This window comes from Anolis sagrei, chromosome 1, assembly GCF_037176765.1.
Source record: "Anolis sagrei isolate rAnoSag1 chromosome 1, rAnoSag1.mat, whole genome shotgun sequence".
In the NCBI taxonomy this organism is placed as follows: Eukaryota; Metazoa; Chordata; class Lepidosauria; order Squamata; family Dactyloidae; genus Anolis; species Anolis sagrei.
This window is the reverse complement of record NC_090021.1, coordinates 141,133,601-141,151,442: the sequence shown is the minus strand read 5'-3', so window position 1 is coordinate 141,151,442 and position 17,842 is coordinate 141,133,601.

Genomic DNA, 17,842 nt, shown 5'->3' with positions numbered 1-17,842 from the left:
AATATTTGAGTACAAGAATGAAGATTCATACCCCTGGTTTTTTTCTCTCTCTCTCATGGATATGAACAGGACTGGCCCTACCATTAGGTAGAATAAGATAGACATTTTAAGATGCATATTTTCAGTATTCATATCCAGGCATATGAATACTGTCCCCTGGTGGCGCAGCAGGTTAAACCGCTGAGCTGCTGAACTTGCTGACCAAAAGGTTGGCGGTTTGAATCCAGGGAGCGGGGTGCGCTCCCACTCTTAGGCCCAGCTTTTGCCAACCTAGCAGTTCAAAAACATGCAAATGTGAATAGATCAATTGGTACTGCTTCTGTGGGAAGGTAACGGTACTCCATGAAGTCATGCTGGCCACATGACCTTGGAGGTGTCTATGGACAACATCAGCTCTTTGGCTTAGAAATGGAGATGAGCACCACCCCACATGGCTAGACTTAATGTCAAGGGGAAACTTTTAACTTCACCTTTTTCTGGGCATGAAAATTATTGTGCTGCCACTATTCTATTTTTGTTGTTGGGGATGTGTATAAATGCCTGAGGGATGTTTTGCTTCATGTGTCATAATATTTTGGCTTGTTTTGGGGTACACTGTCCTTTTACTTGGGGGGAGGGACTGCCATCTGTTTTCGTTTTATTTTTTGCTTCAGGCAGAAAAATGTATTGGACCATACCAGGAAAGAGCCTTTCTGAGGGAGATGTTGTCAGACAAATCAGGTACAATTCAAAATGGAAAATGTGCAGGTCCTAATAAACATGACGATATAAGCTAGTATTTTGAGGACTTTATTACACAAAATCACTATTCCACAGCAGTCATGCAATCATAGATGGTGGATACAGAGGCGGCCCTAAGTAATTTTTAATGGTAAGCAAACAGTATTTTGGCACCCCCCTCCCCCCAACCAATCATTGATATATATTTTCTGTTCGTCATGGGAGTTCTGTGTGCCATATTTGGTTCAATTCCATCATTTATGAAGTTCAGAATGCTCTTTGATTGTAGGTGAACTATACATCCCAGTAACTACAACTCGCATATGTTAAGGGCTAGGTGAGGCTCAAGGGCCCGGCCCCTTCGGGAAGAGGATCACCCGGCAGCGAGGCAAGGAAGCCGAGGCTCTCCCTGGACTGCTAGGGCTGTTGTGAGCTGAGGGGGCGCTCCTCAAGTGGTGGTCAAGGGGCATTTACAGAGGTGCCTCTGCGCCCCTGGCAAAAAAAAGTGTTCTGCGACCGCTTACTTTGCGTAATGGACGAGCCGCCCCTGGGTGGATATATACTGAGTTTAACATCTGAATAATCGCACCTCTGTTCATTTGCACAATTGTTCCAATTAGACAATCCATGGTCCTGTAATCATACCTCTGCATATTCTTGTAACCTTGCCTTCCTACATTTCCATTGCTCCATTATTTTTTAAATTTTATTTTTACGGCAATTTTGCAGATTTCCCCAAAAAGACAAATAAAGTGGAGGAGGCAAATCCTGTCTCTTGACATTACTGCCAGTATGTCAACACAGAAGTGGATAGACCCATCACACAAGCTAAGTGAGAGGAACATCACAGGATTGCAAGCTGTTGATGTGTTTGACCCATCAATAGCAAGGAGCATTTTAATTGCAGGGAGGAAGCAGACCGGCAGTGGGCTGTGCATGGCATTGTATGGTAGGAACTATCATTAAATGTAATGGTCCAGCTTCAGTGCTAGTTTGTCTTGTTTCATTATTGGATAATAGGGTGTTTTTGTTCGACCTTTCTGCAAATGTATAGCAGTACAAATGAAATGTTTTTAAAATGAAAATGTTGCATTAAAATGTTAGCTATTTAAATAATCAAAATCGGTTTCCCCCAGTTACCAACTCAGACAGCTTCACTAATAGAACATTATTTATTTATTTATTTATTATTTCAAACATTTATACCCCTCCCTTCTCAACCCCTGGGGGCAGGCTTCACCCCCCCCCCCCCAAATTCTCATGGTGGTTCGCAAAAAGGCCTTACTGGTGCATTATTTAAACTGTTATATTTATTCATATCATGATCTGATCACCATAATCAATATATCCCATATGCATGGGGGTATTGGGGTAATGATACAAAAGGTTTGCTAGGCTAGACCCTCTTTCACTCAGACTCAGCCCCCCCCCGAAACTCAGCCCCCCAACCCCCCCTGAAAAAAATTCAGCCCCTCCCCCCCCCCCCCGAAACGAAATCCTGGCCAAGGGCCTGCCTGGGGTGGGGGGGAAGATTCAGGGCGGCTTACATCCGGCACAGTTTCATGCCATTACATATAAATAATACATACAGTAATTATGTATAAAAACACAGTAAATTAATTTTAAAATTAGCTTTAAAATAAAAAGTACATTAATAAAAAGTGCAATAATACTGGCTGTCTAGCCTTATGTAGAAACTAATTCAGTGAGCACAACACAACCAGAAGCCTGTCCATAGTACATTTTCCATAATATTATCATCATTACCATTGTCAATTATCTGCCAGCTACCCAAAGGCCTGGTCCCATAAACATGTTTTAATTTCCTCCTGAAGGCAAGGAGGGATATTGTTGACCTGATTTCACTGGGGAGTGAGTTCCACAGACAGGGGGCAACCACCAAGAAGGCCCTGTCCCTCGTCCCCACCAAGCATGTTTGCGCCAAAGATGGGGTCGAGAGCAGGGCCTCCCCAGAAGAACTTAAACTTCGAGGTGGGATGTAGAGGGAGATACATTCAGACAGTTAAGCTGGGCCAGAGCCTTATAGGGCTTTATAGGTCAAAACCAGCACTTTGAATTGTGCTCGGAATTGGACCAGCAGCCAGTGGAGCTGACATAACAGAGGGGTGGTATGCTCTCTATGACGCCCCAGTGAGTAGTCTAGCCTCTGCCTGTTGGACTAGTTGAAGTTTCTGAGCAGTCTTCAAAGTCAGCCCCACGTAGAGTGTGTTGCAGTAATCTATTTGAGATGTAACCAAAACGTGGACCACCGTGGCCAGATCAGGCTTCCCAAGGTATGAGCTGAGCTGGCGCACAAGTGTTAATTGTGCAAAAGCTCTTCCGGCCACTGCCAAGACCTGGGGTTCCAGGCTCAGTGATGAATCCAGGATCACTCCCAAGCTGCGAACCTGCGTCTTCAGGGGGAGTTTAACCCCATCCAACACAGGCTGTAACCCTATGCCCTGTTTGGCCTTTTGATCCATCCAAAAATTAGCTGAGATGGATTCCACTTAGCAGCTCTTTGTCAAAAACAATGAAGTCACACCTCAGTGGCAAGATTGTTTCACCAGCCCTGGGGCATTGCTAATGAAGGCACTGATCTTGAATGATTTTAAGGAGCCTGATTGGAACAGTCCATTTTTCCTCTTGTCATCTGCTTTGTGTGGTTGATGGCAATTAACAACATCAAAGCTCTGAGCCATGGCTTATCTGTAGGAAGGGAGAGTGAATTCAAAAGGTTTTAAATGATTCCTGTTGAATTTCTATGTGTGGAACTTTGTTTTAAAGAAACTTAAACTATAAGTACCATCCTCTGTAGTGAAGAAAAGCCTGACAAGTTATCTGCAACCATTACGCTTATCGACTGTTCAAAATAAACAACAATTTGCTTTTTATTCCACTTGAAGTCTTTGCACGGCTTTATGAACATCCCAGTAAAGGAGGTGGCCTAATGAAATAATAAATTGGTGGCAGCAGAAGAAAGAAATCTTTAATAAATACTTGGAAGGAGCAAAGTTAAAATAAAAATATACAGTGGTTTCCCCTCTGTCTAGCTTTCTGTGGGTGACAGTGTGTGTGTGTTCAGATTCCCCCACAGTCTCACTTTGGGCCATGCCTTATTGTTTGCCTTTTGTCCTCCATCTCAGGTGTGGTGTGCCTGAGGCAAATGCTGCCTACTGTTCCTCCGTTGTTTGTCTTAATTGGGGGCACTTGGTTATAATTGGAGGCACTTGGTGGGATATCCCAGGTTGTTGGGACATATCTTCACTATATTGGGTGTCAAGTGGTGGGATATCACTAATTGGGTGGCCATCATCGCTATACAACCGCTGCAATTGACAACGCTCTGTCCCCTGTCAATCTAAAAGCAGCTGGTTGATAGCACCCCCTTGTTGTTGAACACCAGACCCCAAAATTATGAATTATGAACATTTGGGCATACCACGAGCCACATTACCCTCCCCACTTGTCCTGTGGTAACTTTTCATGGATTTCTCTGGGAATGTTGCCTTGCCACATTTCAGACTTCAGGATATAATCTTGTAATGATCACAATCCCCTCGCAATGCCCCATGAAGACTCAGAGATCAAACAATGCATTTGCTCAAGAGGCCCTTGGTCTTTTCCTCTTTTTAACTGATATGGTTAGATTTATTCCTCGGAACTCTTCCTTATTCTTGACCCCCAAACTGGCCTCTCCCTGAGGCTTCCATTGAAATGGACCAACATCCTAAGCCCCTTTTATTCCTCTGGACTGTTATCCATTGTATCAAGTGAGCTGTGATATCAAAACCCATTCCAGCCCATTATCACTGCATTCCTCATCAATAGCACCCCACTCAAGGGAAGTTCAGTAAATGTTCACAATCTTCAAATCATCCAAGGAGTTTATTAACCCTTCCTGTCATAGTGGAAACCAACTACTGATGGCATTGGAGGGAATCCTGGACCAACCAGGGAACTGATCCTATTCAGACATTTTTTAGACCGGTGGTTCCCAACCTATGGTCCATGGACCACCAGTGGTCCACAAGAACTAAAATATGGTCTGTGGTCTCACTACTATTTTACCGTTGCAATGAGAGTGACTGGTCTCACAAAACCCTCTTATAGTGCCAAGGCTTAATAAATATGGTTTTCTGTGGGCAAGCAAATAGCAACTAATGAATGGCATATGTTCTGTATCAAAAACTAGAGCTGATGTGGTCTATCCAATGTAATTTTCTGAATCAGCACCCCAAATAACCAAACTGAATTTAAAGTTGTCCAAAAACTGATTTGTAACCCTTTTGGTACCAATGTTGGAGAGTGGTCCCTGGTCAGAGTGGTCCCTGGTCAAAAAAAAAGGTTGGGAGCCACTGTTCTAGATGAATCAGAAGTTAGTGTGGAAGTCTTGCAATAAATATTCTATGTATTTGCAATAGCAGTATGCCAGTTCTTTTGGAGTGCTGTTTCCACTGACACATCTCCGACCATTGAGACTAGAGCTTCTGATTTTGCCTTCAACCCATCTGTGTCTTATCTGGCCTTCTGGAATGCTAGACACACCAGGCTCTGAACCTGCAGTTCTTGCAGAAGCTGAAATCACTTAACACACACACTCACGGCAGCAAACTCTAGAGTGACAGGTAAAAGCAAGACCGTGTTGCAATTCCTCCTTGTACTAGAGATCATGGATGTGAGCAAGGTGGGATCACTGGCTAGTGCTTCCTGATCAACAGGGAAACATACTCCTATCAACCACAGTGTCTGCTTCTTAGTAGGTGGGCATTGGAGGAACTTTTACGGTTCTTATGTATCCCTTAAATGGAGCTATGTAACAATCATAAGTATGAGACCATCACAAATGTGTAGCTGTAGGTTACACATTCATATCCACCCAACAAGACTTTTGTCACAAAGGGCCTGAGGATGGCACTTTTTTCCTGTGAAAGGAAGGGAGGGACTTCAGACACTTTGATTTCAACTTTCACCTCCAAAAGAATAAGCTAACTTGGGAAACATTCTCCACCTAATTCTCCTGAAGTAGCAAAAGAAATCAGTACTGAAGCACTAACCCAACATTAATATGGACACCTGTCACATAAGAAAGTTACATGGCCTGGGGTTTCTGGGACTTAGAATGCTATTGTTGGCAGCATTCGCAGTGCTGATTGGAACTGGGGGGAGAGATGAGTGAGAGAAAGAGAAATGGAAATAGTTAGAAAGAGAAAATAGAAAAGAATGAAGAGAAATAGGGAACAAGAGAGGTCTTTGGACTCTTGGCAGGAAAGATTTGAGGGTTACTGCAGTTGGTAATTATTAGTGAATTTGGAACTGTCAAAAACACTTTTTTCCCTAGGTGTTTTGCATTTTTGCTCGTAATTGCCAATCTGAATCTGCCCTGGAGAATTTTGTACAGTGCTAACACAGGTGCTGGAGAAGGCAGCAAATTTCCCTGGACAATATTTTAATTGCTTATACATTTATTTATATTTAGATACTTTACATTTAGATTGTATTATATAAACTCCAGCCAAGAGGATACTGTTTGCTTTTGTTGTGCTTATGGACCCAAAGTAGATTACACCTTCAGTTATAGGGTTTCTGGGCAAGATTTATTCAGAGGAGGGTTTATGTTTTCCTTTCTCTGGGGCTGAGAGAGTGTGGCTTCCTCAAGGTCACTTCACAGATTTCTCATGGCTGGCATCTGAGAGCCCAAACCTCTATATCATTTTGACTCTGTGTCTATATGTAATCCACCATATTTTTTCTTTCTTGGATTGCAGTATAGCTCTGTAGGAAATCCCTTGATCTCACCTGGAGACATTTGTTGTTCTCATCTCATCTGTATTAATCTGTGAAAATGTTGCTGGAAAAAAGCCAAATATTTTCAACTCAAATATGAAGTAATTTTCACATTTTAGTAAATTTTTATCAAAAATTAACTAGGACAAAATTCTCACTTGTCTCTTGGTGGTGGCCAATGAAGTTTTTTTTTTTTGTCGTGTCAGGAGCAACTTGAGAAACTGCAAGTCGCTTCTGGTATGAGAGAATTGGCCGTCTGCAAGGACGTTGCCCAGGGGACGCCCGGATGTTTTGATGTTTTAACATCCTTGTGGGAGGCTTCTGTCATGTACCAGCATGGAGAGCTGGAGCTGATAGAGGGAGCTCATCTGCGCTCTCCCTGGACTCGAACCTGTGACCTGTCGGTCTTCAGTCCTGCCGGCACAGGGGTTTAACCCACTGCGCCACCGGGGGCCAATGAAGTAATACATGATAAATACACATTGTGTGCAGGTTTGATCCATGGAGCACAAACCATGGGTATCCAAACCCACAAAGTTCTAATTCATAGTTGTGGAACCTGAATGTGTGGCATTATAGTTCGCATCACTTTTGACTCTCAGAAGTTGGCATCCAACAACATTCAAATGGCTACAGGTTTATTATGTCTCTGCTAAAAGATACTATGAGTTAAGATGACTAAAACTGGATCCTTGAAAGGCTAAGCACCAGGAAAACATCTCTCTGATATGGAGAACAGTGAGAGCAGAAGACTAAAAATGATAGCAGCAGTGGTGGTTCCATTTAGAAAGATCCAAACTTTGTTGTGGCAGATGAATGAGACAGCAGTTTTTGCCAAAGGTTACAGATTGTTCAAGAGAAGGTGGGCTTCAGAGGAGCCCCACAAGGAGCCTCCAGAAAAAGCGGAGGTGTCCTTTAAGTGTGTGCTAGAGACAAGGGACTTGTGTCGAATAAGCAATCGCAGAGGGAGGTAGCTCTTTGTGAGTTGTCACACAGCTTCCTGCGGTTTCACAACTTTGGCAGGATTATCATCTCTCCTAGTCCTCAAATAGACCAAAGGATTTTTTCTCCTTTTTCTGCTTTGTGTGGAAGACCTGATAATTAGGACAAGCAGGAGACGGCATACAGCCATCATGGAGAAAGATCGCATCAGCAGGAAAGGAGGAAAGTCAATGCAGTGAGGAGAGAAGAATAATGAATAAATCAAGTTACTAGACTACAGGTACCTCAATAAAACCAGCCGTGCATTGACAGCAGGCACATTGGGATCCCCAATTAAATGCCGGTTTAAATTAAGCAAAGAGAGGAAGAAGTGGGGTTTTAATTGATTTGACCTATATAAAGCAATATTTCCCTTGCTTTCTGGGATGACTTTTGTCTGAATGGCCCACAAAGAACACTGTAAGTCACGCTGTTCCTTTGAAAAAGAACAGAAGGATTATGAATTGTGACAACAAGCAGTGAAATTTGTGGATATTTCTATATATAAGCCACAAATTTCTGCTGTTGTTGGCATCCTTTGGAAGCACATAGAGATAGGATAGGACAGGATAGGATAAGATAGGATGGCAGTTGTTGGGGGGGGGGGCAGAACCAATTTTCTCCACAGACCTATCTCTTCAGCAGCAATTCACAACCTCCCCTCAAATCAAGACCAAATACTAAGGTTGTGCTTTCGGGGTAAACCTTGACCAATTTCATGTCCCAACTTTCGATGGGGACCCCAATCTGTTTTTTGGGAGCCTCCCAAAATTGGGAGGGCAGAAAACCATTTTTGCTCTGGGGTGCTGAAAGATCCATTTTCTATTGACCCATTATGGGGGGGGGGGGCTTTCTAAACTCCCCTTCCCATCATTTTAGGCATTTAAGCTCTACTCTAGAGGAGAGATGTTCGGCTGCAGACAGGCACACATTTTAAGGAGGCAATCTCTTACCTTCTACTCTAGAGGAGAGGCCCTGCAAGCGCCTGCACTTTCTTTCCCGGGTCTGCATGCCACATGCACTTTCCAAGGCTTTTTAAGGAGGTTTCCCACATCAAGGTAAGAAAGAGTGATGGCCTCCTCGAGCTTCTTATTCTCCATGGGCTTCCTTTAAAAAAATACTGTTTTTTGCTTGCATGCTTCAATTGCCTTTCTGCTTTGGGTTTAATGCTTCCTTACAGCTGTTTTTACTTTCTACTCTAGAGGAGAGGTAACTGGCAGGCCCGTAGCCAGGATTTTGTTTCAGGGGGGCTGAGTTTGGTTCAGGGGGGCTGAGTCTGAGTGAAAGAGGGTCTGCCCTAGCAAACCTTTTGTATCGTTACCCCAATACCCCCATGCATATGGGATATATTGAGCATGGTGATCAGATCATGATATGAATAAACATAACAATTTAAATAATGTACCAGTAAGGCATTCTCGCAGATCACCATGAAAATTTCGGGGGGGGGGGGACTGAAGCCCCCCAAGCCCCCCCACCCCACCCCACCCCGGCTACATGCCTGGTAACTGGTAGTAGTTTTCAGAGACTGGGGGTTTTCTGTTTGTTTGCTGGGGGATTAATTAAAAAATTAAACGGTGATGCTGAAAAGATCTGCTCTCGCTTGCTTTCTTTGCAGGTGAATTTTTGTACTGGGAGGGCCCTTCCTGTTTCATGTTCCCGCAAGTACCGGTTGTGCCAGATGTGCTGCAGGTACTGGATGAAACAGTATTCGTGCACAACTCTACCAAATACCTGTTTTCATCTACAGTCCCCCTCAAAATAGAAATTTTGTTCTTTTGAGAACAGTGGAGGTCAAAAAAAGTGTACTAAACAAGACCAATTCCCTACTTTCATCTGTAGTCATTACCAAAATGGAAACGAGAACTAACATTGTATCATTTCCTATTCCATTGTGGGAAGGATTCAGTCCCCCTAAAAGTGTGTTGGACAAGACCAAATACTAGTTTTCATCTGTAGTGCCTCTCAAAATGGCTACCAGAAGTAACATTGTGTCATTTCCTATCACACTGTAAGAAGGACAAAAACAAGAAAGGATGTACTGGGGATAGTGCAGGTTGTGTGGGTGGTATGGGAGTGTTTTGCATATTTTAGTATGGGTTTTTTTTTGGGGGGGGTAGCATACGTGATATGTGTAAAATTAGTGTATGTTATAAAAGTGTTTCTACTGGAAGCTGCAATATATCAAGTTGGTTAGATGCAAAACAGTTTTAAAATATATGTTGTTCTGGTCTGTTGAGCCCAAGGTTATAGAACATACAGCAGGGCAATTGTTAAGCGATGGGCTAACAGTGGTAAATGTGTTCTACCATTGTGGTAAGTTTCACCCCAATAACTGTAAAAATGAGAGAGAAAGGATACCCTGAATTTTCCCCGTTTGCACAATCACTATAACTGAAAAGTAACAAAATTTCATTACTCTAGTTATAGTAACGACATTTTCACTAACAAAACTTTAGAAACACTTCAGAAATGAAATGCTGGTACTCCCCAGTTTTGTAATGCCTACTGTCTATCATCTGTCTGTGTGTCTATCTTTATATACACATTTTTTCCAAAATTGAATCGCTGTTTTCTGGGAACCATCCTATAACTGTGTTCCCTAGTTCCTCAAAATAAACAAATAGCGAGCAACATATACTTAACTTTTATGCAGATCTCAATTGTTGTCGTGAATGTTTTGTGGCTGAACCATAAAAATAATCATTTGCACAGAAAGACATATTTTTTACAAGAGAAGTTAATGAAAGGTTGCTTTGTACTGATGAGATACTTCAGTTTACAAACATCAGAAAACAGAGAGGCATATTTCTGTTTTCTTTCAGTCTCCACTCAGCAAATAGCAACAGAAAATAATATGCTAAAGTCTGAGAGAAACTTGATTTGATTTTATTAGTCCCAATGTGACATAAATCTACCTGACTTGTACAATAGGGGGGATAAACTCAATCAATATAGCCACAGCCTTGCATTGGCAAGCCCTGAAAAGGACAGCTGATGACTGAAGGTCTTGGAGGCCTCCTATTCATAGGATCACTATAAGCTGAAGTTGACTTGGTATCAAAAAAACAAAAGCAAGGTGACATTAAACAACAGAGGATCTTCTTTGTCTGAAATAGGGGCTAGGGTGCTCTAATGGTTTGTGTGTGTGTGTGTGCCTTCAAGCTGACCTCATAAATTTTATATGGTTTTCGTAAGCAAGAAATACTCAGAGGTGGTTTTGGCAGTTCCTTCCTCTGAAATAGAGCATATAGCCCTTTGACTTCATTGGTAGTCTCCCATCAAAGTACCAATCAGGGCTGATCATGCTTTGCTTCCAAGATAAATGGGATCTGGTGCCTTCAGAGTACAATGGGATAAATGCCTTCATGGAATCAGTTGGACTTTTTCTAGAGATTTTCCAAAGGTGGCAACCTATTCAGGCTTGCAATTGCTGTATGATACAGATGTAAACTACTGATAAAACCCAGGAAACTTACCTAGGAGATTCAATAACTAAAGTCTTTTATGGTGGGTGTAATGGTTTTGGAGCAATCAGTGCTGTGGGTGAGTGCATAGATATTATGTAATTGGTCATGCCATGGCAAAATCCAGTACTGTACAATTACTTATGATTACAAATTTTGGACTATATAGTTTAATGACTAGGATCTCAGACATAAGTATAACATGGGTCATTTTCCAAAGGAGAACCATTAGCCAAGTAAGGATGCCATCTCAGGTCACAGATGATGAGTGTCACAAAACCAAAGCAAATAAAGTCCTGCTTTACATGGATGTAATTCTTCACTATGTTTCTCCCGAAAGGAAGGAATGAGTACTATATATACTCATGTCTAAGTTAGTCTCATGTATAAGTCGAGCACAGGCTTTGGGACCAAAATCATGGATTTTGATACAACCCATTGTGAAAGAAGAGGTATCACCAGTATCACTTTTTCTAGCTCTCTGGTCTCAGAAGGAAAGGAGAACCAGCTCTCTGGCCTCAGTTAAAGTCTCCACTGTGAAGTGTGGCAATGAGGAAATAAAAGAATATGAGCAAATTCTGAGTGAGGCTGGAAGCTACATAACAGGAGACAGGCTGTAGATATTTCCATTGGACCTGAGCACTGGGGTGAGTGAAGAGTCTCAAGTTGAAGTCCTTTGAGACTGTTGAGAATCCAGATTGGAAGGGGTGGAAGATGAGCCCTGATTCCAGTGAGAAGGCCCTACTACCAAGGAATCCTCTGCAGTCTTTTAGCAGAAGTTTACCAAGACCTGTAACCTGACAACACTTATTGGGACCTTGTCACAGTCTTAGTTTACTCAGCTGAGGAACTTCTGAGTTTGGAGAAAACCTATTTAAAGCGTTCTGTGTGTGTTTGGGAGGTCATGCAAGCATGTACCTCTTCCAATCGAGGGTATGAACCCTATGACACTTGTAGATAGATCGAAAGTCATTCTGCAGAGAGTAGAAGGTATCCGTACCAACTAAGAGGGCCAGCTACCGTTGGCCACCACGGCTGGCATTCAAAAAGGTCTTTCTCAACTCTACTCAGGAAATGGGATAGTTTTTGACAAAGGTTAAGGTACAGTATTAACCTTTCTGAAAATAGAAACTGTCACCGTCTCTGAGTAGAGAAGTGGTGAAAGGCAACAGCTTATATAGTTTGTCACAGGAGAACCTAAGAAAAACATCAGTCTTCTCTGCTCTCATTGCATCTGTTTGTAGGAAATGGTCAAAGAGCTGCCTCACTGCTGCTCTTTTCTTTCCCGGGCATTCATAAAGGCCAAAAGTGGTGTCACAACAGAGAGGTGGGTCTTTTGGGTTCTTTCAGGATAGGCTTCAGGATAGGAGTCATGTTTCATAACTCTACTCAAAGAAGGGAATAGTTCCTTTTTATCAAAATGGCTCGGGACTTATTAACCTATGGATACATTGACACACTTGGGGAGGGGGGGTCCATTGTTTTTACTTATATGTGAGAATATACAGTAATGTTAGCAATTTTCTTCTCCCAGTAAAAAAACTTTTTTAAAAAATGTGGTTTTTACATGTGTTCATTTTAGCATTTTCTGAATATGAAATAAAATGATACTTCTTAACTTATGATGATGTTTGAATTAATGTTTAACTGTGTTTTTATTGGCATCCAACGGTTACCGGTTGTAAGCCACCTGAGTCCCCCTCTGGGAGTGAGAAGGACGGGATATACAGTAAATGTCTGAAACAAATAAATAAATATTTGCAGAAATATTATTTCCTGTTCAGAAAATGCTGTTTTCTGAGCAGAAAATGCTATTTACAATGCAAATCACCCATGAACTAATCTAAATTCTCTGAATGATTCTTTTACACTCGTCACTCTACTCCCTCTGCTTTCATCTAGCAATTTTAGCAAAACAAACAATATTTTATTATGGTCCAAAGACCCTTATTGCTCTGTAAGCATACAGAATATGCAAGGTTAACCTTGTATTTTAGCAAATTCATTATTTAATCAAGTATAAATTGTGTTTTCATTTATTTTAGTTAATTATTAAAGGATTTTAGTATCTATTTATCTGTGTATTTTTGGGGGTTTTTTTGTCTTTTATTGTTGACATGGTCAGCAGACTAATCAATAAATGGATCTATTTATCACTCATGTGCAAATTTTGTGCCAAACTCCCCAATTACAGGATTTTTAGCTCAAGCAATCACATATCTGCATAAGAAATATAATTATGTGGCTATTCCCTGTGGAGAAAGTGATGTTTTCCATACAAAGCAAACAAGTCAGGACGTTTCGCAGAAGTAGTCCCAAATTGTGATTCTTCCCATCAAGATTTTTGACATTCTACATTTAAAAATATATATTTTCAAATATTCTTAACATGCCTGATGCTTTCTTGTTATCACCTTTTACTGCCTATATGAGGAGCTTCAGTGGGACAATTGGTTAAACCCTTGTACTGACTGGATTTTTGACCTGAAGGTTGGTGGTTCGAATCTAGGGAACAGGGTGAGCTCCCATCTGTCAGCTCCAGTTTCCCTTCCACAGGATGGCAAAACATATGGGTATCCCCTTGGCAACATCCTTGCAGACGGCCAATTCTCTCACACCAGAAACGACTTGCAGTTTCTCAAATCATTTATCACACGATTAAAAAAAACTGCCTGTGTCGATGACATTTTTGTTTCATGTGTCAAAATGAATAAACTGATGTTTATTGTGGTGGGTTAGTTGTGCTATTTGCTGCTTCATTTCATGCAACTAAGTACTTCAGCGTGACCTTACTTTTCAGTCCAAACTACCTTGGGAGCATCTCTCTTTAATCCATGGCCCAAGAGAGAAACTAATCAGTTAAAATTAACTAAGTTATCAATTAACTTGGAAAGCTTCAGATGAAAAAAAACAGCTTAATATTTTTTTTATCCATTCCCTGACTTAGATTAGCATTTTGGCACTAATTTAATTCCAAAATTGAGTTATTAAATTATTAATTGTTTAAAAGAAAAGGTGTTAAAGAGCCAACTAATTGTACATTTCCCAGTTGGTTCTTCACACAAAGCCCAGTTGTCTTCATTTTTTTTCTAAACTATTTTGCACTTTTTGTTAAATTCTCAGGGCTGAAGAATTATAAAGTTGTGGGTCACAAGATCAAAACCATGTACTGAAGAATAGTTCCGATTAGATGAATTCTGTGATATCTCAATAACTGATCTTTCTCCATGCTTATCCATGCTCACAACATTTCTAAAACTAATACAAATCCTTGTCACTGACATTGCTCATATAAGTCAGGAAAGATGTGAAGGCATACAAAAACAATCTATCAAATCTGGGGATCTTCTGAACATTGTAAAACATTTGATAGCTATATAAAGTTTAAAAAAAACAGAGCAGATACATTATAAACTTTGTTTGGCATCTTTTTCAATGAGTTTGAAATTATAAGCTGTACTTGGGGTGTCATGGCTACTGGCATTCCCATGTATAGTCATTAACAAAAAAAGATGACCCACAAAACCTATTATTTCAGTCTTGACAGTTACAAACAATAGAGTTCCAGCATTGTAATTACATCTGTGATGCAGGATCTTGGCCATAACTTCAGACCCTTCCTCCCCTTACTTTACAAACACTTGTCGTAAATCTAGTTGCTAGTTCCAACTAGAGTAGACCCACTGAATGAATGTTTCATTCATTCAACGGGTCTACTCTAACTGGGATTAACAATTGGATTTAGTCAAAGGCTTTTATGGCCGGAATCACTGGGTTGTTGTAGGTTTTTTGGGCTATATGGCCATGTTCTAGAATATGGCCATATAGCCCGAAAAACCTACAACAACCCAATTGGATTTAGGCCATAGTCCCCAAAATATACCCAGCAAAGGGCCCTTCCACACAGCCCTATATCCCAGAATATAAATGCAGATAATTCCACAATGTCTGTTTTGAACTGTGTTATCTGAGGGCCCTTCCACACATCCCTTTATCCCAGAATATCAAGGCAGAAGATCTCACATTATCTGTGGATTCAGATAACCTAATTCAAAGCAGATATTGTGGGATTTTCTGCCTTGATATTCTGTAATATAGGGCTGTGTGGAAGGGCCCTGTGTCCACACTCATATAATGTGGGATTTCTCTCTCTCTCTTTTTTCTTTTCTACCTTCTTTTTCTTTTCTTCAGTTCACTATGTAACACATTTTAACACAGTTTAAACAGAAAAATGACGCACCCTCTTCTATATATCCCCCCGCCTTCTAATAAAATACCATATAAAAAGATAATATGGGATTTTCTGCCTTGATATTCTGGGATATAGGGCTGTGTGGAAGGGCCCTAAACCTTCTAATGGCCCTATATTCCAGAACATTAAGACAGGAAATCCCACATTATCTGAGTATGAACTCAAATAATCCAGTTCAAAGCAAATATTGTGGGATTTTCTGCTTTGATATTCTGGGATATAGGGCTGTGTGGAAGGGGCCTCAGACACAAACATTTCCCAAATAAAATAAAATGTAGGTTGTCTCAGAATTAAGTTAGATTAAATTAACATGTGTTTGTTTGAACAAGCAGTGGAGGAGAGGTAAAATCATGAATGCCATTTTCCAGCCTCATTTGAATAAGGCTTTTAGTCAAACTATAAATGTAAATGACAGTGGAGCATAATATTCATAGTCTATTTTTTTCTTATTCAAATGCAATAGAATTGAATGTTTGTGGGGGCTTATTACTTAGGGCCCTTCCACACAGCCCTATATCTCTGGATATCAAAGCAGAGAATCCCACAGTATCTGCTTTGAACTGGGTTATCTGAGTCCACACTGCTATATATTCCAGGTCAAAGTAGATAATGTGGGATTTTATACAGCTGTGTGGAAGGGGCCCTACACATTAGTCCTTTACTGCTATCTTTCTTATTTCTGTTCAGTGCAAACTAAAGGTCCATGGTGGGAAAGGATTTGAGAGAAAAAAATCCGAATTGGGGTAGAGTAGAGCTCAGCTGTTTAGAAAGAAAAAGGAGCTCCCTTCTTCTCCAAATGCTTGCACTTTGGATCCAAGTTTTCAAATGCCAACTGAGTCCATCCAATTCCTACTAGGTGGAATCAGAGGTTCGCTTTCATGGAAAGTGGCATAGTTCTTTGTTTTTGTGCTGTTCTGTGCAGCTGGAAGCTATCGGCATTATTCTCAGGCACAGCTTTGTTCTTTTGTTTCAAACCTGCCTTATATACCTTGTATCTTTCATTTCCAGAGTTTTTTTTGCAGGAAAACTTATATTTACAAAACATTATTGTAGAAAAGCCATTCCTATTGGGAACTTCAACCATTTACCAGCAGAACCTATATATGTCCCATCTGTTTGTTGATGGAAATTGAAAAAGCCACTTTTGAGTTGAAGGTCAGAAGCCGACCATCTATGGAAATCACAGAGCAGAAATTACAAATCACAGAAATCCCTCCCACAGTTAGTGGAAGTTGAAGTTTCTGGTTTTGTTCCTAAATGCATTGTTGTTGTTTTTGTGCTTTCACAAGTCATTCCTGACCTATGGCAACTCCAAGTCAAACTTATCATGGGATTTCCCTGGCAGTATTTGTTCAGAAGAGGTTTGCCTTTGGCTTCACTTGAACCTGAAAGCAGGTGACCTGCCCAAGTCACCAAAGGGGTTTAATGCAGGCATGGGCAAACTTTGGCCCTCCAGGTGTTTTGGACTTCAATTCCTACAATTCCTAACAACCTCAGGCTTTTTCCTTTTCTCCCTCAGTCACTTTGGCTGAGAGGGAAAAGGAAAGGGCCTCAGGCTGTTAGGAATTGTGGGAGTTGAAGTCCAAAACACCTGGAGGGTCAAAGTTTGCTCATGCCTGGTTTAATGGCTGAGAGGTCATCTGGAATCTGGGAGAGCTTGGTTACTTGAGAGCTTCATCACACCTCTGCTCCCTCCTGTCTCTTTGTTTTGGCTCAGCTCTCCTCTCTGCATTTCTTAAGGACCGAGTTTCTTCTGTGGTTGTGAAGATGAGACAAGTTCAGTGCTAGAAAAATTTATAAGGAAAAGAGTTCAAAGTAAAACTGCGGGCTAAGCCTATGGCATGTTCCTGTTTAGTTCTAGCCAGCCTACTTCTGGAAAAAGAGATTTAATAAGGAAAAGAAAAGAAGAGAGGTAGGGAGAAGAAAAGGGCAAGCAAATAATTGGAGAAATAGAAAAAAAATCTTTTGGAAGAAAAACTAAGCAGGGGGAATGGTGGCATACACTCTTGCGTTGGTGATGCCATTCTAGGCTTTAGAGCAGATTTCAAAAGAGCTCTCCAAGGTGCTGAATGCAACCCATAAGCCCCATTTAAAGTTAAGCCCGAAATCTGCAGGGAATGCACCATATGACAAAAACATTCACAGGTAGCACCAAACATGGGTGGGGAACATTTGGCCCACCATACATTAACTCCCATCAGCCCCACCAGCACGACCAAAATGGTAGGATAAAGGGGTATTGCATTCACCCCAAAAAGGGACACAGGTTTCCTGCACCGGCACAGAAAGAGGATTTTTTTTAAAAAATGCTTCTTACAGAACACAAATGTCAAATCAGAGTTATAAAACCACACAGAAACAGCTAGCCGTTAACATATTCAGAGGTAGCAGTACTGACCACACAGCAAAACACAAGGAAACCCACAAAGTAGTGACATTTTTATTGGGCCATTTAAAAAGCACAAAAATATAAAGCATCATGTTAGTTGGCCCAATAAAGATGTCACCGTTTGGTGGATTTTGCTGGCAGTTAGTCATGTATCAAAGGGCAAATGGTGTTCATTTCATTAGAGGGAGAGAGGGAGGGAAGGAGGGAGAAAATAAGTGAAGAAAAGAAACTAGAGTCCATCACTAT